We start from the raw sequence: 26,957 nt of genomic DNA, 5'->3' as shown, positions 1-26,957 counted from the left end.
CTTTCTGCTTCTCTCTCTTAGCCCACTGGATTGAAGAAACTACTGTTTGTTAGGTCTGATTATTTCAATTCCATTTAATTGGAGACTTATTGTCATTTGCTCATCAGTGTACTAACGGTGGGAGATAGCTTGAAAAACAGAAATGAAAATCATAAAATCACACAGGAATACACAAAATCCATATTTTATCATGACTGAGTGAAGTCTACTTTAGTAGGGAAAAGCAGCAAGTTCTTGAACTTACCCAGGACAGAAAGAACTAGTTTGTGGGAGTGGTATGTTGGTGAGAAAATAACAAGCTTTTAGCACCAAAGGTCAGAGTCCAAACTTTAGATTGCAGCGTTGGGTATGCCATTAACTTTTTTGTGCTTGAAATTTTTTTGTGAACTAATTTCTTCAGCTTAAAAATGGGGGAAAAAAGGGGGCGCCTGAGTGGCTCAGTGGGTTAATCCTCTGCCTTCGGCTCAGGTCGTGATCTTGGGGTCCTGTGATCGAGCCCCACATCGGGCTCTCTGCACAGCAGGGAGTCTTCTTCCCCCTCTCTCTCTGCCTGCCTCTCTGCCTACTTGTGATCTCTCTCTCTGTTACATGAAGAAATAAAAAATCTTCTAAAAAATGGGGAAAAAAAGTAATAATACTTAAAGATGATTATGATCAAATTGGAAGATGCACATAAGAGTTGGGTGATAGGTGAAAACTTATGACAAGGGGGGATGTCATCATCCGGGTCCCCAGGGGATCAAATGGAAAGAAACATGGAGTGCATGAGAGGGTGGGATGAGGATGTGGGTGCCGTGTCCTTCCTGTGCTCTTTGGGCTGATCATATGTATAGAGATGAGATGGTGTCATTCAGTGATTAGTGAGTTACTCAAAGTCTCCTTGAGCTGTTTGATGGGAAGCAGCTGGGCTCACCTTCCCAATTTCCATCCTAATTGCTTTGGTTATAATAAACGGAAGCTCACCTGTTTAGGGGTTATATCTGATGAGGGAAACATTATCTTTAAGTTATCTGATTAAGCATAATTCAAGTGAGAATAATGATCCATGAGTGACTTGTTCCAAGGGCTGGTGGAAGCCCCTTGGTTATGCGTACAGCCCAAAGCAGATGAAGATTGGAATAGTGCAGATTTCTAGGAGAGGAGAGAAGATGACTTGGTACGTTGGAAAGGAATACTGGCCTGCAAATCTGGACGTCCGGATTTAAGCAACAAGGAAGTAGGTGACCTTGGCAGAGTGGCTTCTCTTCTTTGGGCATCACTCTCGTGTGTGAAATGGGTGGCTGGTTCTCACATTCTTCATCCTTGTCTTCTCTCCCCAGTACCCGCTGCCCTTAGTGTATCTCACTGTCCTCTACCACAATTTACCAGGAAAGAATTAAAAGTGGTGCACCCTATGGTACAAATAATGGATTATAAAGGGGATGGGAGTTTTAAGCTAAAGGAATGAAGCACCGGCTGTAGAATTCCAGGCATTATTCAAAAGGTGGGGAAGTTATTTTGGAAGCAAAAAGGAACTTTCTGGTCACCTACAATCATAACTTGGCAGTAGCTATGCCAAGTCATCTGGTACAAGTGGAAAGACACATAAGGGAGAGGCAATAGGCCTGGGTAGTTAATCACAGTAGGCAGGCCTGTATGGATGCAAAAAGGGGCAGAGGGAGACCAGAGGAGAAGGACCCATCTCCCTGTCCTGCTTCTCTAGTTTGTGTCCCAGCTCCCTCTCTGTGGGTTCCAGGGTAGTTTATTTAAGCTAAACAACCCATATCCCTTATTATTATACTCTGTGATTAAACAGAATGGTACAATTCTGAAAGAGAAGAGGCTGGCCCGAGTGCCTTTCGTCTCTGGACCACTCAGAGGCTAACCAGAAATGCAGAGTCTCTGACTCACTGGATCAGAATCTGCATTTTCACAAGATCCCTAGGTGATTTGTATGCACATGAAAGTTTGAGAAGAACTGAATTCATACATCGGGACATTTATTCCCCAGTAATTAAAATCCCTGGTGAGTGTCACCGAAGGCCCTTTCCCTAATTTAAGTGGTTCTTCTCGCCATGCTGTTTTCATCCTCTGGCTACTAACACACAGTTGTCAGATCCCCCAGGCCCACTCTGAATCACTGTGGAGCTCAGCTATACATATTTAGTTCTTTTAATGTTTGCTCATAAATCAAGTCCTGCATCTCCTTAATCAATCCAGCAACTCTCCACTGAATTTGCAGCAATTTGTCAACATCTTTCTGTATCTGAGAAGCTCTAGGACTGAATGTAATTTTCTTTGAGGGGACACAGGTATTATTTACAGGATTTAAAAGTCCTTTAAGATATGTGATCAAGGCTAATAATCAAACACAGTGAAGGCAGTGTATGTGCAAAGACTTCACAATCAGATGGAAACCCATCTGATAAGAGCATCGGCATGTTGGTGATCATCGTCATAGACGACATTTAGAAAGATAGCCCTTCAACACGGACCCTGTAGCCTAAATCCCAAGGATACAAAGAGGTATAAGACAGGACCACATTCTTTGGAGAAGTGTGAGTCCAGCTGGAGAGAAAGGTTTGCCATAAGTAATAGGAAGCTAGAGAAGAGTATATACCATGCACAAAATAAGTGGTTGAGACCCAGTAGAGAGAGAGGGGTGACTGTGGACCGGGCCTGTTAGGAAGCATTTCAGAGGGGCTTTAAGAACATGTGAAGGTGTCAACTAATGTAGAAAACCAGAAAGGATATTCTGGAAAGAGTACACAGAATAAAAGGATGATTCTAAACAAACACAATTTTGACTTTCTTCTTCATGGACTCTCTGCTTGCCTGTTCTGAGACTCCATTTTTCTCTCTACATTTTCTGTGTCTTCCAAGTGTTCTTTATTTATATGTGTTACTTTTAAAAAAAAATGATGCCTTATAAATCAAAGTAAAAAAAAAAATACTTACTGTTTCTTTAAATCATATAATCTCATATATCCCAAAGAAGGAAGAACTCTGAAAAGTGGTGTGTATAGAGGAAAACACAAAGTCTCCTTAGCTGCCCTTGTGTTCCCTTCAGTCTGGCTTCAGGAAGGGAGAGAGGTAGCACAAATGGCCTCCAACAACATCTTTTTGGCAAAAATGTTAAGACTCAGGGGACCTGACTTCTCTAGATGGTCCGACTCTGACCAAATTTTAGGACATTGAGTGTCAGTCTTTCATCTGCCTAACAGGGAGTCTGTTAGAATCAACCTGTTCTTCATTGGGTGATAAGACCTTCATTTGGGACTTCCAATATCTTGATTTAAAACTGATATATGTTTCTGTCAAATAACCATATAATATATTGTCCAACTCCAGACTTTTGAGAATGAAAGGGACCTCTGTTAATATTGACACCAGAACAGCAGGCATCAACTGGGACTGTCCCAGACTATCAGGCTGTCTGGTCAACTCAGGTAGCCTAGACCAGGCCATCGTTAGAACTCTGTTTCAGGGGAAAGAGGAGGAATTCTTGGTCGACATAGGAAAATATTTTTTTGCTTTGTGAGACCGAGATTTTATTCTCTGGTTGAAGGAGACCTGTCTGGAAGCCATGTTTGTGTGAAGGACACGTTAGTGTGTGGGGTGAGAGATGGGGATTTGCTGGATATAATGATTTTCCCATCTCTCCCTCTCACCTCTGCTCTCACAGATTGAGTTAGAACTGCTCTCAAGGCTGCAGAATAGATTGATGCATATTCTAATTCCTAATGCCTGCAGGGCAATAACTCAGGCCGATTCCTTCAGCTACAATAACAAGGTTTATTTTATTACAGTTTGAAGGCTGTTTGGGGCCTCAATAGGAGAGCTTCTCCCTTGGCTCAAATAGGCTAAACATCTGCTAAGTTTCCCCCCAACTTTCTCCTTAACTTTGCTTTATTATTATGACCCTCAGGAGGCCACTAAGCAGGAGTTGGTGGGAGGAAGAATAGAAGTGACATTTGTATCATTATTCAGCACATTTAAGCAGTTTATTATCTGGGAACTCATTCCTCTACACCCCCCCAAGGAACTTAATATGAAATAATGTTAACACATTAAGCACATAATGTGAGGCTGCATTAATTAATATAGTGTTCTGATCTCCTGCAAGCTGTAGTCCAACTGTGCTGCTTTTACTGAGCTCAAACGTGGAGGTGGGTGCCAGTGTGAGAGAGAACCTGGTGGTCCAGGGGGTGACTAGGCATGAGGTGCCGAAAAACAACCTCATTCAGTGTGATGGATAGGAGAAATGTGGAAGTTATTTTCTAAAATTGGAGAGCCTGCCACAGGAAAAAGGAATACGTTTGTATTATTGATGATCCAGAAGACACAATGGAAGCAACATAAAACATAGCTTCCTGACAAGTACACCTGGGACCAGCAGATGCATATGTAAGGTATTTTAGAAGAGGCTGGTTATTAGATGTGGAGGAACTTTGCACTAGGTGAGTGCAGATCTATAAGGAAACGAAATACAGGATCTGTAAATCGTAGACAGAACCAAAGTTACCTAGTTCTCAGCTGGAAACACATTTGAACTACAGAATTTGCTTGTTCCAACTGTTAGGTTACTATTCCCTGCATATGTACTCTCTACCTTGTAGAGTAGTAGTACATCTTATATACTCAACAGTGATCACTTTCACATTTCAAGAACATTTATTTTCATTATAACAAACATCCATTTCCTTCTCCCTGACAAAAATCTAATTTTCCTCAAGGTTCTTCCTCTTCTTTATGCAGTTGTGCTGTTCAAGAAAAACAAAATCTACCCTCAGTTTCAAAGATGAGTTCCAATTAAGCTGATCATGGTGATTGATTTCTTGCTAGTCATTGGTGTGGGAATGCATGCATGACTCAAGTCTGGCTTGTGAGACTCACAGAGAAAATAGTTGGAGGCCTTTGCAAAGATTCTTACTCTTATGAGAATGGAAGAGAGTGTTTCTCCTCCTTTCCTGGAAAACAAATGAAGAAGGTTGGCTTCAGTGACTGCTGGCATCCATCAAAACATCATGAAAGGGGCGCCTGGGTGGCTCAGTGGGTTAAAGCCTCTGCCTTCAGATCCAGCTCCGTATTGGGCTCTCTGCTCAGCAGGGAGCCTGCTTCCCTTCCTCTCTCTCTGCCTGCATCTCTGCCTACTTGTGATCTCTGTCTGTAAAATAAATAAATAAAATCTTAAAAAAAACACAAATCATGAAAAAATTCAGCCTGAAGAGCATCCATTGTGAGAGTAGAAAAGAAGAACAGAAATAAAGCAGATATTCCCATTGGACCAAGCCAGAAGGCCACCTACCTGTGAACTTCTGGGAGGTGAGTAAAACTCCGCTTTAGGATAATAAACTGGAATTGCTTGCATCTAAAAGCATTCTGATAACATAATCCTATAGGAATTGATGACCAGGAACTGCATTCACTACCCAACTTTACTTGTTATTCTACCTTTATTTTGGATTATTTTTAGATTGACAGAAGAGTAACAAAAATAGTAGAGTTCTCAAACCCCTCACTCCCTTTTCCCCAACATTAACATTTTACATAACTGTAGTCCAATGGTCAAAACAGGACATTAACTTTGATACAATGCTGTTAATAAACTACAGACCTTATTTGAATTCCATCACTTTTTTTTTTTTTTTAAACTAATATCCATTTTTCTCTTTTGGGATCTTACTCAGAATCCCACATTGCCTTTAGTTACAATTGCTCCTTAGCATCTTCTAATCTGTAATGGGTCCTTCATCCTTCTTTTTCTTTTACTATCTTGACATTTTTGGAAAGTGCTGATCAGTTATTTTTCATGATCATTGGTTACAACTCTTCAGCTCTGGTTTTCACACTGAAGACACTTGCCATTTTGGTGGATTCACAAATAAGTTATTCAGTGTTTTGGGCTTCTCTGGCAGTAGCCTTTCCTGGAAACATTGTCCCTTAAAGCAAGAGTGGCAATCACCAAAGTACATGAGTTCACTTAGGAGTACCATCTAGGTTTTTTTTTTTTTTTTTTTAAAGATTTATTTATTATTTTAGAGAAATAGAGCAACAGTGAGGGACAGAGGCAGAGAGAGAGAGAGAATCTCAAGCAGACTGAGCCACTCAGGAGCTCCAGGAATACTTTTAGTTTTATAAACAAAAGGGATGTTGTCTTAATTATTTTTTGGTCTTTGATGGTCTTTTGAAGTTTTCAGGATTTTGTTAGATTTTAGGCCATAAAGGTCACATTCTTCACATACGTGTTAAATACTTAGTATAAGCAAGGAATTGTACTTCTTGTAAAGGACATTTGATGATATGACGTAGTCCCTGCTTTCAAGAGAAACATACCATTGAGAAGACAGTGAGCAGTGGTCCATAGGTGTCTTAGCAGTTGTGTCCAAAAGTCCGCAGTCTGTTATTGTAATCAGCATGTGATATATCTGGAACAGTTGCTTAGAGAAGAAATATGAGTCCTGGAAGGGGGAAGTGTGTTCTTCAGTTAATTCTGGAAAAACATGTAAGAGAGAGCAGGTATCTCCTATGTCAGCAGAATCAAGGAAGATTTGCCTAATGTAGAAGATTTAAGCAGATGGAAAATTTTCCTTGTAAACTCTCCAGGTCTTGAAAATTTGGTGTCTGACGACTGAAATTTCAGACATTCTTTAAGTAAGACCACTTACCTGTAAGAGTCCTCCCCCAAACCATAGAAATAAGTATGGAATCAACATTATTATAGGTTTTGCAAAGGCAAGGTATCAGTGAGATATATCTTACCATAATGTAAAACATTGTAATTAATAATAATTAATGTGAACATGCTATTTTCCTAGAAACAATTGTCACTCTCTGAAGCTCAAAAAATATTGTGGTCACAAAAATTACAATTTGCTCTGAAATAGCTAAAACATGTGAAGCTTAATCTGTAATGCCTTGTAGCCAATGAAGCTGTGTTGGGTTGCTGCCATTGATTAAATGTAGTAGCAGAGCTGGAGCATTTAATCAATCATAAAAGCCACTTTAATGCATTGTATCACTCCAAAGCTGGAGCGATTAGAGCAGTTGCACTGTTGGTCAGAATGCAAAATGTGGAACAAAAAAACGGAAGGCAAAAAGAATGACTTTCTTCTACATTCAGGTCTTCATGTCTCAAAATGTGCAAAATGGATAAAGTTTTGTATGCATTATGTGGATCATTTTAGCTGCATAGATGGGAAAAAAACAACCATCATTTGCTATGTATAGAGTTGTGCCCCACACGTGAGCATAAACAAGTGTAATAGTTTGAGATAGAAAATAATAGTGGGTTTTTGAAGAATACTGGATATTTTATGATGTGTCACTTTCCTTGAAAATTGATTAATCCCTGCCCAAATGAGGAATTCTGATATTGTTCATGTAATTGCTACAGCAAAGAAAAGAAGCAATTGCCAGAATAAGAAGGAAGAGGAGGAAAGGAAAGGGTGGTGGGGTAGGGCAGAGAAGAGAAGAAAAAGGAGACAGTCTGAGACCTGTTACTAGTTTTCAGATTTGTTAAAAGAAAATGGTCAGACCTGTGACTCATAATAGGACATGGGATGATCTGGGAGCAGGAGAAGTAATGATAATATAGAATTACATGACAAAAGAGAATAGAGAGGGATTATCAGTTTTGATAGGTGGATGACAGTTTTTCTTGGTCCATTTTGAGGAAGAATTCTACTTAGCACCATAACTATATAGTACAATTATATTACTATATAGTACATTGTACTATGTGTACTATACAGTACAATTACAATTACTTGCACTGATAGCATATACATGTGTGTATGCATATCTTTAGTTAAGAATGAATCTAGGGGCACCTGGAAGGCTCAGTCAGGTAAGCATCTGCCTTTAGCTTAGGTTATGATCCTGGGGTCCTGGGATAGAGCCCTTCACTGAGCTCCCTACTCAGTGAGGAGACTGCTTCTCTCTCTGCCCTCAATTCATGCTCTCTCTCTCTCTCTCTCTTTCTCTCTGTCTCAAATATATAAATAAGAATCTAAAGAAAGAAAGAAAGAAACAAACTGTGGATCCTAGAACTTATGGAATAGGCAAATAACACCCCTGCCAGTGGTCTCTTCTTGTATCATTCTGCACTCTTTACTGCCAAAACGTTGACTCATCTGCAGAACTAAGCTGAAGGAGAGTCTGAGTTCTTACTGCTTACATGAAGCCTTCACGTTGCCTTTTGTGTTCTGTTCCTCTTCTGGCTCACCTTTTTGCCTTAGTGTTTTGGGATACAGTTCTGGATTATTTTTACAAATAATCAAGTTGTGGTTCTTGATTATTTTTAAAAACCACTTTGATGTATGATTGACATACATGACATTGTGCTGATTTAATGTATATAGCTTGATGACTTTGGACATAAATCTACTTTATTAAAAAGAGTTATTTGATGGTGGAAGGAGCAGAGGGAGAGGGAGTCCCAAGCAGACTCCTCGCTAAGCATGGAGCCTAACCCAGGGATGGGATCACAACCTGAGCCCAAATCAAGAATCTAACATTAGGCAACTGGGTCACCCAGGCACCCTGGACATAAATATACTTCTATAAAAGCGTCCCTACAGTCTGTGCCATCAACAATCCATCACCTCGAAGAGGCTTTCTTTTCTTTTTCTTTTTTTTTTTTAATGGATGTTAGTTTTGATTGCATAGTGATAGTCATACAATAAGCACCTTTTAAATGCCTTTAAAAAGTCAATTCATCTGGTTTGAAGTTTTGAGCTGTAGTGAGCATGATGAATGGCCACAGTCCTCAAGGAATTCATAATATTGAGAAGGCAGTATTAATACACATGACATTACATGATGTGAACAGCTTGTGTAAGAGAGCATGTAAATATAAATTGTGGGATAAAATTCCTGGAGAGCTGAGAAGTTCAAGTGAAAATATAGTCAGCAAGACCTAAAGTGGTCTGGGAGAACTTCAGGGAGGAGGTGGGATTAAACGTGGGCCATCATGATGGATTTGATTAATAGAAATAAACAGAAAATTGTAAAGAATCCACCAAGGCCTTATGAGCTAAAGAATCTACCTAAAGTTTCCCATGAAACAGTAGAAGAGACAGATATTTTTAGGGGTGATTGGAAATATTAGAGGAGGCAAAGTCCTGAGCATAACTGCCCCAGAGGTCACTCTTTTGAAAAAGTTTCAAGATGAGTATTCATGATACCGTGTCTGTTAATGCATTTCTTTATTGACAGAGGGTAGCAATGCTAAGGAAAATCACAAGAAAACGGGCCAGGGGTACAGTTTGTTTTAAAAGACAAACTAAGGAGTGGCTCTGAAGGCACACTGTTGGAGGGCAGTGTGGAGGTCATGGGGTTGGCATGGGGAAGGATTCAGGGTACTGGAGGACTAATAACCCTTACTCATTACTTTACGGCAGGTTCTGGATGTCTATATGCATGGCAGCAGTAGCTGTATTTCTTCTTTCTTTTCTAAATTCTAAAAAACTTCTTTCTAAATTTCTTCTTTCTATTCTGTTTTTTTCTTTTCAGAATTAGAACCTCTGCATTTTAGTTGGGATAGAACAATGCCCAAAATAAACACTAAAATTTCCAGACTTGCTTGTAGTTAGGTGCAGCCATTTATTTGTCTAAGACTTGCCCAATGGAATGTGAGCCAATTCATGTGTTGAATTTCTAGGCCATGCCCTTAAAAGAGAGTAGGCATGACCTCTGTATCCCCTTGTTCCTCTTTTCTGTGGACCAGAATATGGAGGTAATGAGCTATCTTGAATCACAGGGATGAGGTGGCACCCTGGAAAGGACAGAGCCATAAAATGGAAGGAATCTGCGTCTCCACATCGGTGGTATCACCATGCCAGGCCCAGACTAAACAACTTCTCTTCAAGAGGGAAATGTACTACTTTTTTGTCTTAAGCCACTATATTTCGGGAGTCTGTTTTACATTGTGATTTTTGTCAAGAAGTTCATATTTTGGTGTATGCTTCCTAAAGACTTAACTGGTAATTCTTGAGTAAATTCTGGAAAGATATTTCAGTATGCATATGTAACATGTAATCTGATAACATTTTCTTGGGAAGAATTTGGTTTTGTTCTTGGCTTCAGAGATAATTCACTCTGTAGGAAGAATGGCAGCTTCACGGTCCTATTTATATTTTCCCCTTATTTATTCTTGTTGATGGTGGAATAAGGTACCACAAATTTATGGCTTGCTGTGTTCAGACTGTTGTGTGTCACTTTTGGAGTTAACTAGAAGACTCTAGTTACTTATTTTATAATCTTTATTCTGGAAGCTCTTGAAAATTGGGTTTTAAAACATTTAGGCATAGAAACTCATTGCAAGGGTTACAACGTCTCTACTTTGAACTTTCAAAAGACCAGGAGGTGTCCTCATTTGCCAGCAGCTGTCGTGTGGGGTCATTCTTGTCAGCCAGTTTATCACACATGGAGAGGCTTATTCTCTGCGGGGTTTCATACTTTCATTTCTCTGACTTCATTAACACAAAATAACTGATGAATGCAGCCTTTGAGAAGGTACAGGTGTGGGTGTTGGAGAAGTACAGAGCTGCGCAGTGTTCTTAAGGGAACAAATCCTTTTCAAAAGTCATTCTGTGTTCTCTCCTGCTTGGCCCACCCTCTCATCCCAAAGTCACTCCTGACTAAGGCCAAAGTTCGCAACCTTGCAACACTGTCCTTCCAGGTCTGCAGGGTGAAGTTTCAGGATGGCCGTGGACCCTGAAGGAGAGAAGTGTGACGTCACTCAGGTTATAAAACCACAGCCTCTGAGCTAATTAAGAGTGACCCAGTTCCTGAGTCATCAAGCATTATCAGAAGCAAGAGAATGGCTCTAAAAATTAGTTTAATATTAACAAAATCAAAATCCTCTTTCCTTTCTTTCACTGAGCTAATGCACTTTTGTGTCTGTTTATCCCTTCATGTTTTCCCCTTTTCTGTCTTTCATGATTCCTCCTTCCTTTTGGCTGAAGAAATAGCACTTTCAAAGTTATACAGGGCTAGCAGGGTGTGAGAAAGGCAGGTTTAGTAACCGCAGAACCCCACAGGGTAGAGGAGGTAGGTTTGTGTGTCTGGGGAGCCACTGTTCTTTCGGCCTCAGAAGCAGCCCTGTTTAGTCTCTGCACCAGCCAGGTGCCCAGCAAAGATTCAGTGACATGCAAGTATATCAGGCAGATTTCCTAATTTATGTCTGTGGGATTTGCAAACTTCGCTATAATGTATTCTGAAAATTTTGCATCCTTTCAACAAGATGTATTGAATCTCAGGCCGTGGTTTGTGATTGATCCCAGTGCTAGGGTAATATGTTAGAATGTCGCCCTGATCTGACAGGCCTTTATTATGGATTTTAAAAGGCAGGTATCCTGGGTAAAAATCCTCAAAGGTCATTCCTGGGGAAAAAAATTTTAGGATCTTTCATGGGTGTGAAATGGAGAAATGTTTCCCTTCACCATGTATGTGGTGCTAAGTACCTGTGGTTAATTTCAGCCAACTGCCTCAGGGTGCGGTTGGAAAACTGCCCTAGCCCAAGGTCATGACCAACATTCCCAAGTAGGAGACAATGATTTTCTTTAGTCTGTTCTATAGCTTAAGGGTACCTGCAACCTAGACCAGTTTATTCCAAATAAATATCCTTGGGATCAAGAGGACCCTACAGGAGTGTCATCATAGGCATCCCTTGGAAAAATTGGGAAGTCAGTGAAACCTAAACTTTGCCTGTCTTTTCACCCAAATTCCTTACTCAAGTTTCTATCTGAGGTTTCAATCTTAAGAATCTCTGCAAAGGATATTGGTAATAACGCGATTTGTGACTGCTAACAGAGGTTTAATCAATGTCTTGAGGATTAAAAGCCCCACGCCTCAAAGGAATAAAACTGTAATGATTGAATGAAAGCCTATTTGGCTAATGTTGGGGGAGAGAAACTAGGACTCGGGCCCCATAAATCAAATTGTTGACAGGCTTACGTCCAGCCAGGCTGACCCGTTTCCTCCCCTGGGGTAAAGAAAACAAAACACTGATAGCAGATCAAGAATTGCCAGCTGCATTCGGGGACATCAAATGTAGCAGATTTTTTCAGGGTAGCTGTCCTGGGTCCTTTTCACAGGTTTGCTGAGTCACTGTAGAAGCAGAATTTCCTTGTTGGTTCAAAGAAGTAGTTAGGGTAAATGATTTCATTTTTCAATCTGAAGGTGATTTGTTTTGTCTTAGGCTCCTGTGACCCAGGGAAAGCAGGGAAAGAATGGAGGTGGTGAAAAATGTAGAAGCCCTGGTGAACTTTCTCTAGCCTCAAGCCTGTCTTCGAGAGAAAAAGTTGTCTTAGTTAGAGAAGAGTTACAGGGAAATGTTGCCTCAAACACCCTGGGATCGATGGCATTCCCACTCAGTTCAGAGCTGATTCTAATTTTGCTCTTTGGATACTGTTTTGTGGAACTACTGCAATGTGTTATTTTTTGTAACAGATGGCTTTCCAGGTATGTGGCAAAATTACCCTATTTTATTTGGGCATCGATCAAATTTTAGAAGGGTAAAATGAAATGATTTGGAACAAATATGATACTTCCCCCCACTGTCAGGTGCAAACTTTTCAAAGTGAAGTTGTTTGCTAGCAAATATACTTATGTAAACTCCAGGTTATATACTCCTACTTTCAGGAGGGGAGAAGTGGTACAAAGCTAAGCAGAGATGTCGTCATTGTTCAGTCCGAAAGGGCAGAATGTCACAACCCAGGACTAGAGCCACCAGTTGTAGGATGTAAAGGAACCCAGCTTCTTTCTCTCTGGTATGATTTGAGAAGTGAAGGTCAGGCCCCTCCTGTACCAAGAGAATTTGTGAGTTGCAGAAGAGTACAAGAATCCAGTCGGGTTTTTATCAGGGATTGGAGTATGACATAAAACATAGGAACATACCTTAGAACACCGTTGGACACATTCAATCCATCTTAAATTTCCTCATTGTCATTATAGTTATGTCCACATTATTTCCCTGTGTGTGTGTCACCCTTTGTACTTCCCATAACATTTTATCCCTATTGGCTTGTTTGCCTTTCTATTGGACTGTGGGTTGACGATGGTAGGGACTGAGCTTCAGGAAGTTGGGTCTTAGCATTCTGTGCTTGTCTAAACTTGGATACTAGATATGAAAATGTAAAGCAAGTTTTATTTTGCATGTGGAAAATTTTCTCAGGAGATGTTTTTCTACCCTGGAAGAGAAATAGCAGCCATGTGCAAAACTAGTAAGTAGGTCCTTGTCATCTGTATCATGAATCAGAAGTCACCGCACAAAGGCAGATGTGACTATGGCAGCTTCTGGAGATAGGTTCACCTATCTTCTTGGGGCATGCGTGTATTTCCTGTAGTGTGATGCTTCATTTGGTGGTGGCTTGGAGCTCAGATGGCTCTGATCTGATTCAGCTAACTAGATGCACCTGGCTGAGACCTTTAAGGCAGATGTAAACATCAGGACATGATGATGTGCAGCTTTTGTAGAAAGTACATTTAGGGAGTCACCTCTCTCTCTTTTTTTTTTTTTTCCTTTGCAGCAGTTGTATTGGATGTTTTAGTGTCTGGTGCCTAGGGTTTTCAATGTTAAGCAACGGGTGGCACTATCAGTGGGATTTCTACTGGAACACTCTGTGGTGTGCATGGACGTATCTTTTTGTTACATTAAGAATAGATTCTGTTGTCTGCAACTAGGAGCTGACCCACAGAATAATTGGGACCAGAAGTGGTTGCACATTCTCAAAGAAAGGAGAATGTGGGATAAGCTCTCTGGTCTGGGTGGGGAAAGATCCAGTTACCATTAAGGGTGGAGCACTGGTACTATTCCATACCACCTAGAGGAAACTTACGCTTATCACTTGGGGCCACTTGGATTGAAGGAGTGGTTTTGACAAATGGGAAAAAAAAGAAGAAGAAGAAACCTGTGGGAGAACATTACAGAAACCACAGTTACAGGGGAAAAGTCTGGCTGCTTCTAACTACATGGAAATACTGAACAACAGCAGACTTGGGGTCGAGAACAGAGGCATTTCATGGCCTCACCTAAAATGATTTCCTATAGCTTTTAGGGCTGATGTGTGCAAAGACGCCACAGGATCTGTCCCTCTAGGGTGTGGGATTAAAACATAGGCTGAATTCATAGTTTTCTTTCCCCAGTCTCTCTGATAAAAGATAGGACATTGGTTGGAAAAGAAGTAGACCCTGGAATAATGGAATTGGAACATTTAGGAGAATTGGATTAAGTCCAGATTCCCTGAACATCCTAAAGCAGCAGAAACGATCCTTCTCTCCTGTTAATGAGGCTGATTCTGTGATGCCTGAGGCATTGTGATGACTTCGCACAATAAGGTGCCAGGTTTCTTCCTGCTTCACTCGACCACATCTGGCATCTGGAGTTAGATCCCAGTATGCTCTTGGGGATCAGTTATAAATCAAACGTAGGTGTTGATTTAAGCATTTCAATATTTTACATCAACAAAAAATCTTGGGAAATACCAATGGGAATTGATCCCAAGGATGCAAGATAAGTGAGGGAAAAACTCATTTTAGATGCATTTGAATTTGTCAGTTTTGGTACATTTACAAGAAATATCAGATTCATTGTGCTTCTACCAAATGAACTCAAGTAACTGGATGTGTATTTAATTATTATCTGGAATTGTTGAGTAAAAACTGGACCTTTGTCAAATGAAGTGAAAGTGACAAATTTTCATTTGTGTATTTAATTATTATCTGGAGTTGTTGAGTAAAACTGGACCTTTGTCAAATGAAGTGAAAATGACAAATGCCTTGGGTTTACTGTAAAGCAAGAAATCTAAAGTCTTAGCAAGACATGGGATTTGGAATGGACTTAATACATACAACTGGTCCATTCTTCCGAAACATGTCCTATAAGGGAACTTAGATGATACTCACCTGATCTCATGTTAAAAATACACTGATGAGGGTGCCTGGGTGGCTCAGTGGGTTGAGCCGCTGCCTTCGGCTTGGGTCATGATCTCAGGATCCTGGGATCGAGTCCCATATTGGGCTCTTTGCTCAGCATGGAGCCTGCTTCCTCCTCTCTCTCTCTGCCTGCCTCTCTGCCTACTTGTGATCTCTCTCTCTGTCAAATAAATAAGTGAAATCTTTTAAAAAAAAATACACTGATGAGGGAAGCACCAGAGAGATTTTAAAAATTACTTCATTGGCTGGTCTCTCTAGGCTTTGATAAAAATGGGGAAAGCAACTATTTAAGTGGCTTCCTGATTTGAAAATATTGGGTACTTAGAGCACCAGAGGCAAATTATTAGTCATTATAGCCCAGAAGCAAGATAAACGTTACCATCGAAGGCAGCAAAGTATAAGTGGTAATCAGAATAATTTGATCTACATGGAATTTTGGAAACGGCTAATTGATCATGGTTTCCTAAAACTGAAATGGGCACCCCATTAAAATTCCGCTTGATTTTTATGCCTGAATAAAAAAGATATATATAATTCAGACTTAGTGACTAGAAGTCTGACTTGAACAACACTGTAGATACTTGCAGACCCTCAGCCAACTTACAACCCCCCTGGCATCATTGAAGTGAAGGAGAAGTTGGTCATGCTTATGGAAGGATCTTACATATAACTTTCCAAGTTATATTGTAGATCTTCCACCTAGTCCTCCCCAAACAGACCTATGGCAAATTCAAGTTTAATTATTTGCTGACCATTAGGAAATCACCTGGTTTTGAGAGAAAATTGTTGGACATTGTCTCTAGGAAAACAGTACTCTCTGGTGACTCAGGACAGTATTGTGATTCAGAGATCAGAACTAAGATTTATGAATACTAGGTGGTAAAGAGAATTTATGTCTGATGTTATATAATAGTGGGTCTGGTGGGTCCCCACTGTGGTCACTAGTGCATAGATGGAAAGAGTATATCCTCAGAAAAAGGCAGGATTCTTATGGTTAGTCTCCTAACTTGTGGAATGGTAACTATTAAAAGCCAAGTGGGAAGCCTTGGAACTAAAGGAAATATATACCTGGAATAATTGCAGAGATTGGTCCATCTTTTATGGACTTGCAAGATTCAAAGATGGTTAATTTTTATTATGTCCTAGTTAATTCTTCTGTAGGGTCTATAGTGTGACAGAAGAATCTTGGGAAGTGACAGTAGATTATTATGGTACATGTAATTAAATAATGACTTCAAGTGTAAGCGCTGTTCCAGATGTGTTTATATATATGATAGATAATCCCAGCTGTTGGCTTCTGTTCTTCAGCTATTTATCTTGAAACTGTGGTCCCTTTCCCACATCCTAATAAACACCATTAGAAATAGTTTCTTTTCACCTGGAAGTACAAGAGTAACTTGATCTGGGCTATGCCAATCTCTATTCGCTTTAATTTATTCCTCAGGAACATTCATCACACAATTCCTCAGGACAACGTGCTAGCCTACCAAAATGACATCATGCTGATAGGACCAAAGAAGCAGGAAGTAGCGGGTATCCTGAATAGTTCAATGAGATACATGTGTGCAGGCCATCTCCATGAAGATGTTGGGGATGTATCCTTGAGTATATTGAGGATATGTCTGCCAAAAGGAAATATAAGTTGCAACACATGTCACCTCTCATTAAGAAAGTAGCACAATGTTTAATGGGTCTATTTTGATTTTGGAGACAACATAAAGCACATTATTTCAACTTATTTTCCTATCATGCTTATAGCCTTGAACAAGAGGAGGGTTTATAGGGTCTGACTGGTAATACAAGCAACACTGGTTTTGGGGTTTCATGAGCCAGAGAATTCGATGGTGCCAAAATACCTGAAACAGAGCAAGGTGCTCTACAGGCCTGTCATAAACTCAGTAGGATAATTACATAGTAGTGCAATTGCTGGATCATAGAGTAGTTCTCTTTTTAACTTTTTGAGGAGCCACCATACTGTTTTCCGGAATGGCTGCAACAGTTTTCATTCCCACCAGTAGCACATCTTCGCCAATACCTGCTGTTTCTTGTGTTGTTGGTTTTAGTCATTCTGAGGTATGAGGTGATATCTCACTGTGGTTTTCATTTGTATTTCCCTGGTTGTCAGTGATATTGAACACCTTTTCATGTGTTGGCCATTTGAATGTCATCTTTGGAAAAATGTCATTCATGTCTTCTATCCATTTTTTAATTAAATTATTCATCTTTTGGGTGTTGAGTTTTATAAGTTCTTTACGTATTTTGGATACTAACTAGGTATTTGGCAAAAGAATATAAAAATAATGATTCAAAGGGACACGTGCTCCCCAGTGTTTATAGTGGCATTATCCACAATAGCCAAACTATGGAAACAGCCCAAGTGTCCACTGACCAATGAATGGATAAAAAAGATATATATACAATGGAGTATTACTCAGTCTAAAAAAGAATGAAATCTTGCCATTTATAATGACACAGATGGAGCTAGAGGGTACTATGCTTAGTGAAATAAGTCAGAGAAAGACAAATACCATATGATCTCACTCATATTGGGAATTTAAGAAACAAAGCAAGCATGGGGGTAAAAGACGCAAACCAAGAAACAGACTCTATTATAGAGAATAAACTGATGGTTACCAGGGTGGAGGTGGGCATGGGAGATGGGTTAACTAGGTAGGGGGGATTAAGGAGTACACTTGTTTTGATGAGCACTGGGTATTGTATGGAAATGTTGAATCACTAAATTGTACACCTGAAAGTACTGTTAAACTGTGTTAGTAATATTTTAAATAAAAATGAAAAATAAACTCAATAGGAAATCATAGTTGCGGTCTCTAGACTTTTGAAGCAAAGCCAAGGCTTCCTTTTCAGAAACAAATAATTTTTCTTTTGAGAAATAGTTTTTAGCTTGCCAGTGCATTCTTTTTTTTATCATTATTATTTTTTATTAGGTTCAGTTAGCCGATATATAGTACATCATTAATTTTTGGTGTAGTGTTCACCGATTCATTAGTTGCATATAACACCCAGCCAGTGAATTCTAACAGAGAGGGAATCAAGGAACACTCAGTTACATTTGACTTAAGCTGCTTGTTTCAAACCGGGTGTAATCAAACCTATCACGTGATAAAGTCAGATGAGTCCAACAATACTTATCAGCAGATCATACTATTAGGATCTTGGGCATAGAGAAGTCCTGTAGGCTTGAAAATAAGCTGCCAGGGGTGCCTGGGTGGCTCAGTGGGTTAAAGCTTCTGCCTTCAGCTCAGGTCATAATCCCGGAGTTCTGGGATCGAGCCCTGCATCGGGCTCTCTGCTCAGCAGGGAGCCTGCTTCCTCCTCTCTCTCTGCCTGCCTCTCTGCCTGCTTGTGATCTCTCTCTGTGTCAAATAAATAAATAAAATCTTAAAAAAAAAAATAAGCTGCCAGAAAGGATGCCTCACCTACCAATGTGCCTGAGCAGAGCTGATGTGGTTGGCACCCCCTTGGAATATTCTCTAAGAAATAGCCCTCCTTCTCCGTTGGCTTTCTTTGGGATGGGAAACATACAGGACTTAAGAAGGTGATATTAAAATTTAAGAATATTTTCCATGAAACATACTCATCAGGGGAGGGGCAAAGACTTGGATCTGTGCTTCTTGGAATGTGGATGATGTGCCATTTTTAACCTTGTGCCTTTAGACATATGAGGAATGAGCCTAAGAAAGGGTCGATGAATTGCCCAAGGGGACAGTCTTAGGAAATGGTGCAGCTGCCATTGAAAGTTCAAGGACTCTCATTCCTCATCCACTGTGTTGTACTCTGCACTATAACTTTGCTTCTGTTGTGCTTTACCTCTCATTTCTTGAAGTGCCCTTCAGGAACACTTCGACTCTGTACTCAGAGCTGTTAGAGTAGGCCCCTAGTCTCTCCTAAGCTCTAGGGAGTTTTCATTTGTCAACGTCCACCCTCACCTGGCACCCCACTTGGTCACCCTTCCATCTTGCTCCTCATGCATGAGTGGTTGGTCTTCAGGCTACTTTTCTCAGAATCTGCCAGGGTTATGTCATCATCGCTCTTGTCCTTTGTGCCTGTCAATGTGGTGTTGATCTCTGCTCATTATCTAATTTATATCATAAAATTCATGGAGAATGCAAAGGAAGATCCAAGGAAATATTTAAGTAGACAAAACTTGATTGATGAGACTGCAAAGCTATAGGAATATAATCATTTTTATCTTGAGACAATAGTTCTTTAGCTATTTGAAGATGGTTCCCATTTTCCTCTTTAAGACTTCTATCTCCAGGAAGAACTGCCTCAGTCTTTTTGAAGAGTCCTCATTGGGACTAGTGTTACTTTATTCTTAGTGAACAATGAGCTTTCTTGTGGATAGGCACCCATTTTTTTTTTCTTAAGCAAGTTTACCAATTATGCTACCATCAGCATGCAAAAAATCCCCAATTTTATTCTTGTTCTTTTTTTTTTTTTTTTTTAAGACTTATTTATTTTAGAGCAGATGTGGGTGTGAATGGGGGTAGGGACAGAGGGTGAGGGGAAATAAATCTCAAGTAGATTTCCTGCAGAGCTTGATCTCATGACCCTGAGATCATAAGCTGAACTGAAATCAAAAGTCAGATACTCAACTGAGTGAGCCACCCTGGTACCCCTCTCCTCCTTGTTCTAATCACTGTATTTTTATGAGGGGTGAGAAGTTTTATGCTCCTTTAAAAAAAAAAATAGTGTTATATTTTGTATTTGTTTTTTGTTCAGTTGAAACTTCCAGTGCCTTCTTACTATCTGCCTTTAGCTTTCTTGAGTTGTTTCAAATTCTTGCTGCCTCCTACAGTTATCAGCTACAGTCTTGCTTTAACCTGGGAGGTATAACTTTTAGTGAAGCTAGAGGTAAATTTTGCCTCCTCTGACCTGTGCTCTGTTTCCAGAATCATATTGGAACCACTGGCTTGCAAGCCTGAATGGGGCCCAGTCTGCTATCCTTACCGGTATGATCTTGCTTTGCATTTCTTGGTACAGGCACAGTATCTGTGATCTTGCTTTATACCTATATATAGCCTGGTACTGACCTCTACTGATTTTGTTTTCTTGGGGAAGACATTTTGTTCCTCCCGGTTCTTTCTGTACACGACCAAAGAGAATTCCCTGCTTTCTCCACCCTGTGACTCTTGAGAGAGTTATTTCGACGTTTTGACAGCTATTATGATGGCAGTGTGTTTCTTGTATTTCCTCCTTTGACTTAGGTAGAGCCCTATGGAGCATTGGAGACCTTTGAATCAATGGCCCAAATCTTCATTTTTCACTGACTTTGACAACCGTCTCCTATTTTTCCTTCCCTCCTCTGGCCCGGAGCTGGCTTGCTACCCTTCTTGCAGGCACATGGGGGACCTTGCGATTCTTCAGGCTGACAGGGTGAGACACAAGTGAATCCAGGCTGGCCTGATGAGGATGTTGTCAAATGCAGTCAGCCTCACCAGAAGCTCATTTGCTTAGAGCAGGCAGGTTCCGAGTGTTCCTCTAGTTGTTGCCCTCTAGTCCCCCGTGGCGGTTCCCTAGGGGGCCCCAGACTGGCAGGTGGGCGATCAGAGCATGGCTGTTGTGGAGGCTCAAACACAGCCCAGCAGTCGTATAGAAGAGGGCATTATATATACAAACTTGGAAGCATTCTCAGGAAAGGTGGGCAAGATTCAAGGTGTTTCTTTAACTCTATCTTAGGGATAGAGCCCAAGGAAAAAAAAAAATACCTGATCAAACATCTTGAGTGCAGATTAACTTTAAAAACCATGAGTTATTAACTGCTCCCATTTCTTTCCTTTTTGTTTATTTCTTTTTTGGTCCCTATCACCCAAATGCTGACCTCTTGGTTGCCAGTTCTAGGCATTACAAAATGCAGGAATGAGAAAGGAAATATATGTTCATGTACTTAAATGTGTATCACTTATCACAAATAGGGTATTTGGTTAGGGAAGGCGAGTCTCAAAACCAATGAACTGAAAAGAGTAGTAGATACCGTCTCTGGTCTTGGGACTCTTGAGGCCAGAAACGTCTCTCTATCTTACATATTTGTAAGACTACTCATTTATTTACCCTTTACTGATCAGTATTGATGAAGCTAAAGTTCTTTTTCTCCACAAGACTGTAAGTTACCTAAGAGAAGTGGATTCCTCATAATATGTATATTTCTTGGACTCTCGAGTAAAGTATCATGCCTATAGGGAGACATGGCAGTGTAGGGGAAAGAGCAAAATCTTTGGCACAAGACGGATCTGATTTTTAGCTAAAATGTCCCTGGAAAATGATGTGTTTATAGAGGTAAACAGACAGGTAGATGGCTTTTGGCCTTTCCCTATTAAGTACATATCTATTAATTATAGATACACAGTTTTCTTTATCTGTAATAGGTAAGATTAGATTATTATTTTTTAAGATTATATAATCTTGTAATATTATTATCTTATTAAATTAAGATTATGTAATACAGGAAGTTATGAGTAAATCAGAAAGCTCTGGCAGAAGTAAAAATAAATAAACCCTAAGCACAGGAAGTATGAGGTAAGACCAACGGTCCTTTTGAATGAGCGAGATGCTATGTAATAAGACATCACAGCCAAGAATTTCAAGAAGAGAATTGACTGAAGAAATGATCTCTCCCATGTCCTGAGGTATCATCCTTTCCTACCCTTGTGTGTAATTCTACTCCCCAAATGTGTTCCACATCTGTATGCTTTTATCCATTTCCTCAGCCACCATTCCACAGGAAGCCCCTTCCCTCTAACCACCGGGACTGTTATTTGGTCTTCTCTGATCTCTGTTTCTGTTTATTTTCCCCCTTAGAACCTGCTCTCTACAGAGGAGCCAGAGTGACTCTTTAAAAATATAAATCATAGCGTGGCAATACACTGCTAAAATGCCTAATGGCTTCCTTTTGAAATATAATATTTTAATCCCGGTGTACAAATCTGCTTTTTTACTGTGTGGCTGCCTGGCAGATTATATTCTGGTAGAACAAGTTTGGAGGCCAGTGATTTGAGACATGTGCAGGGGGCTAGTGGGAAGCTAGTAAATACTGTATTCTGTAGGAAGTGACATTTAATAGGAAATTTCTGCTTCAGCATAAGCCCTATGGAGGTAGTGACCAAACCAGAATGGCAAAATTAATTCTGCAAATACTCTTTTAGCCTGGCTTTCCTGTCTCAAGTGTCTCCCACTCTGTCCCAATGAAACCTTCCTTTGGTGGCTGTAAAGAAGACAGCTGGGTGTGTGTTTTTTTCTAAAAGGCAAGAACAGAGGGGTAATATAGTATACTGAAACTCCCAGGTGAATGTGTGTTTTCATTTGAGGGTTATGTAAAGCTTCCTATTAATTTCACAGAAGTGTGAGATTCTGTAAAAACCGAGACCTTTTGATGTTCTGAGCTAATAAAATGTCTCTGTTTAGGCTTAAATGACGCTCAGTAATATTTGGGGCTGGGTGTACTCTTGTGTCCTGCTCCTGCTTCCCGAACACCAAAATCCTTCCTCGATGGAAATTCAGAGTGCTTAGGGGCTCAGCTACCTGGCTGTCCTACCAGATTACTTTCTAGGCCTTCATGGCATTCACATTTAAAAGTGGTTTCTTTTCTAGCCAGAAACTGCAACTTAGAACGTCAACACTTAATATTTTCGGAATGCTTATTATAATAAACAATGAAGAGAAAAATATAAGCACAGAGCTACCCTGAAAGGACCACCAAGTATAAATAAGCATCTTGGGTTAGGAGAAAAAAAAATGGAAGTGCCATGTTCGAGTATGAAAAATGGAGAGGATTTCTTAGTGAAATGTGATTGTAAGACCAGAATCACCAACTATGTATTACTGAATAAATCCAACATTTCCTAACTAACAGTGTATATCTATTTAAAGCAGTATAATTAAGAAATGAAACATTAAAATGTAGAACTATCACTGTTGGAAATGATCTTCCTTTTTTTGATTTACAGAATATTTTTGCAGAACTTGTTTTATAAAGTTGACTAAATCATGTTGAAGCAAGACATATCAATAAATATTTTGAATTCTTACTGTGTTTCCTATTCTTGGATATGCTGTACAGTAAGAGAAGAATAAAAATACTACCTTTGCTTTACAGAAGTTTGCTGCCTTACAGAGGAAATAAATCTATAAAACAAGACATGGTAGCATCAAATGCTAGAGTTTTCAGAAGAGACTTCAAAAGCTCTAGCATTTTACATTTGTTGGGAGTCCTAGTTGTCTCAAGAGCAGGGGAATACCATACAGAGTCTGGGGAAAATACCAAAGTCGAAAAGATCGTTATCTGTGGGATGCGTCCACATGTCCCTGTCCCCCTCTCTTCAAGGAGTCTTACAATATGACCCCTACAGCTATGGGCTCAACCTCCTGGAAGGATCCTGTAGTTCTTTTCTACCATTTGCATTTAAAATATGCCAGTATAGAAGAAGCATTAAATATGCCAGTATAGAAGATGCAAACCATCATCAGATAAAAAAGAAAAAAAACCCAAAACCCTAGATGTTTTTTTAAAAGGCTTTTAAAAAAGACTATTAGCTGAAAATTTTATCCAGCTTGTCTCCAGTAATTCTGTCTACTATGTTTAACTCTGATGGGTACCCAGGATAGGTATGAATGAAAACTTCAAAATATCTTTTAAAATCTCATATTTGGGACATACTCCAAATCTTTTCATGCTTTTTCATGTTTTTCTTTCACCTGTTAGTGTATTTTATGAGTATGTATATGCTCATCCACCTCTACTAGTTAGATATAAAATTCTGAAAGATCTGGAGAACCCAAGTGTGATAATAAACTAACCATTCAGAATTCAGAACAGTACTAGACATAAATCCAAATTCAAATCTATCCAGTTCTATCTATTGTATATATGTATACATGTGTATATGTTTATATACCTTTCTCTTCATAGATACAGATATAAATTTTGACACCTTATTGCCAATATAAGGAAATTAACCTGTAAAAAACCTGAAGCAATTTTTATTAAAGGTACAGCTCTCATCCCCAGTGTCCCAGCCATCTGTTTTCCTAACATCTCCCTTTTTTTTTTTTTTTCCAGCACCTCTACTCATTCCCTAAATGTTTTCTTTCACCTAATAACTTTGTGATCTACCTTCTGGTTCAAGCTAGAAACATTCTGATTTTTGTCTTTGTCATCCGTTAGATCTCCTATTCATAATTAGATGTCACTGCTAAGTAGTGCTGGATCTTGGTAAATTGCGTAACTTCTCAGTGCTTTGATTTGTTTACCTCTCAAACGGGGATGATTGCAGTGTCTTTTCCATTATATTGTGATGAGGAATAGATGAGACAGTGCAGTAATACATTTTGAAATGTCCCTGACGTATATTAAGATGAATGCTAACTATGCTAACTATGATGACATTATCATCATTTGTGGGACTACATAAAGTATCTTCCTTTACCTCTTTGGCATCAGTGTTTGAATTCCACTGGTCCTCCAGAGGAAAATCAGGATTATCTTTGTAAAATCGGGTTCTAATCATGATTTTAAAGGATTCTGTGATTTAAAAGCATTCAGTGGTTCCTCCTATGTGTAGAATAAAGTCTAGACCCCTTACCTAGGTACAGAGACAAATGAAAACTGATTAGAGCTATTGTTTCAGTCTTATCTCCAGGTACTTTGCATCAAAGCTGGTGATGACTCAGAGCACACATGGATAGGTAAGACCCAGGGTTGCTCAGGGTCCCATTCCCTGGGTTGTGGCTGCACTGAGTCTTGATAGACTTGCTTGCCTCTCTGCTTTTGCTCAATCTTCATCGGGCGTCATGCATCCACATGCCTCCTTTTTCTGTGGAGTGAATGTGAGCTCATCCTTCCAAAACGTATTCAGGCGCCCTCTGCATTTTGAAGCTTCTTACAGGATACAAGTGTGTATACTTGTTTGCTCATTAGTGTTCCCATAGTGGTTTATGTTTCAATTTTAGCACTAAACACATGAGTGTTCTTGGTTGTTTACGTATGTACTTCTCCCCCTCCCCCCATTCCTCAGCATTTTAAACTCACTGAAAAATGATCAGCTGGGCTGGGAGCACTGTGGCAGATTGGGAAGGGGGCAGGGAGGTAGATCTAGGCTAAGGACTGTTCCAGATAGTTTTGTTATGCTGTCCCATTTAATTGTCACCATGAAGCCATAAGGATTAATAAGCCCCAGATAGCTTTGGGAGGTTAAATTACTTGTAACCCCTATAAAGTCTAAAAAATGTAAAAACTCTCAATTAGGAACATAATGTTCTTTCAAAAATCACTGAATGCATTGCAAAGGTAACTTTTTTCAATACCAACATGTATTTTTTCCCCAACTTCACTGAGATGTCATTGACGTGCCATCTATAGATTTTTATAATCCCTGTAAGATTTCCAACGTCATTTTTCACAGAAATAGGAAAAAAAAACCCTAAAAATTGAATGAAACCACAGAAGGCCCCAGATAGCCAGAGCAATTGTGAGAAAGGAGAACAGAGCTGGAGGCATTACATGCCCTAATTTTAAACTAAATTACAAGGCTGCTATAATCAAAACAGTATGATATTGACATAAAAGTTAGGGTTTGAAGCGGACAGCCAAGAAAGGATTCTTGAGAATCTTTGGTGCAAAAAGGTGGTTTTATTAAAGCACAGGGACAGGACCCGTGGGCAGAAGGAGCTGCACCGGGATCAGAAAGAGTGGCCCTTTACATACTTTCAAGTCAGGAGGGAGTTTGGAAGCAAGATTTCCAGAACCTTGAAGGAGCTACCTATTGTTGGGAAACGGACATTTATTACCATTTAATAAAGCCTTAGTCATGAGACCCTTGAGATGTATATCGGTGGGTGATATGCTTCAAGGATGATTGCCAACATATATCTTAGGGGGTTTAGAGATAAAGGAAGTTTCCAGAAGAATTTTTATATGTTAAAGTAGACTTACAGGATCCAGGATCAGGCTAATACTGTCTTTTGCCTTTAGCAAAGTATTAACATGGAGGCAGTTGGGTCCCTAGAGGAATGGGATGCTGCCTGTTTCAAGGGGTTGTCAATGGGCCGTTAGTAGTAAGGACATTTCATTTTTCTTCGGCCTTTGTTTCCCACATCAAAAGCAGAGACATGCATTGGTGAAACAGAATTGAGAGCCCACAAATAAACCCTCACAGACAGTCAACATATATTTGACAAAGGAACCAAGAATACTCACTCTGAAAATGATAGCTCTTCAATAAATGGTGCTGGGAAAGCTGGATAGAAAGGTCTTTTGGATAATTCATGTCCCTGTTTGTCTCCACCAAGAACTGGCCCTTTTGTTTTGATGATGGAAACTTAGGTTTTGAGTAACCCTTCTACATGGGGAAGCATTTTTCAGTCCTTCTCAGAGACCCAGTGCTGTATCCATCTGCCCTAGAGCTGCTTTGTGGGAAGGAGGGAGTTACAGCTCTTTTTGTCCTTAACCTCTTAACCAGAGATGCTTTAATACTTTTATTCGTATTTTGGATGGAGGTTCCTTGGGGTTTTGTTTTTAAAAATGCAGCTTCAAATGTGGCAAGTTTTCTGATCTACAGCATCTTTTTTTTTTTTTTTAAGATTTTATTTATTTGCCAGAGAGAGAGAGAGAGTACACACAAGCAGGCAGAGAGGCAGGCAGAGGCAGCGAGAGAAGCAGGCTCCCTGCCGAGCAAGGAGTCCGATGCGGGACTCGATCTCAGGACCGTGGGATCATGACCTGAGCCGAAGGTAGCGGCTTAACCAACTGAGCCACCCAGGCATCCCTGATCTACAGCATCTTTAAATCTTATACCTCATTACGTATTTGCTAAATAACATTCTACCCAAAGCCGCCCACAAATAAGCCGTAGTTCCAGTTTTTAATTAAAAGTTTAAGTTATGGCAGTCTGTTGTGAGACGGGTTGTGGGATGAAGAGCTTTTCTGAATTTCCCTTTAACCCTAGATGGTTGGTCTTGGAGCTCTGAAAACAGGTATCTGCCAGGCTGAGAGAAAATGTGTTCTCCCAGACTGCAGGTGT

General features: G+C 39.9%; 2 long non-coding RNA genes across 3 annotated transcripts in view; both read left to right on the top strand.

Annotated features, from left to right (window-relative positions):
• The window catches only part of LOC116572424, a 93,152-nt gene that overhangs the window by 57,141 nt on the left and 9,054 nt on the right, over nt 1-26,957 (top strand). The gene's annotated exons all lie outside the window — the stretch shown is intronic.
• On the top strand, nt 18,376-25,736 carry LOC116572427. The gene is made up of 3 exons (XR_004278315.1): nt 18,376-18,386; nt 23,264-23,265; nt 25,525-25,736. It is a non-coding gene; the product is annotated as an uncharacterized LOC116572427 (long non-coding RNA).

This window comes from Mustela erminea, chromosome 13 (genome assembly GCF_009829155.1).
Source record: "Mustela erminea isolate mMusErm1 chromosome 13, mMusErm1.Pri, whole genome shotgun sequence".
Lineage (NCBI taxonomy): Eukaryota > Metazoa > Chordata > Mammalia > Carnivora > Mustelidae > Mustela > Mustela erminea.
The sequence above is the reverse complement of the archived record's forward strand: the minus strand, read 5'-3'. Positions and strand labels throughout refer to the sequence as shown.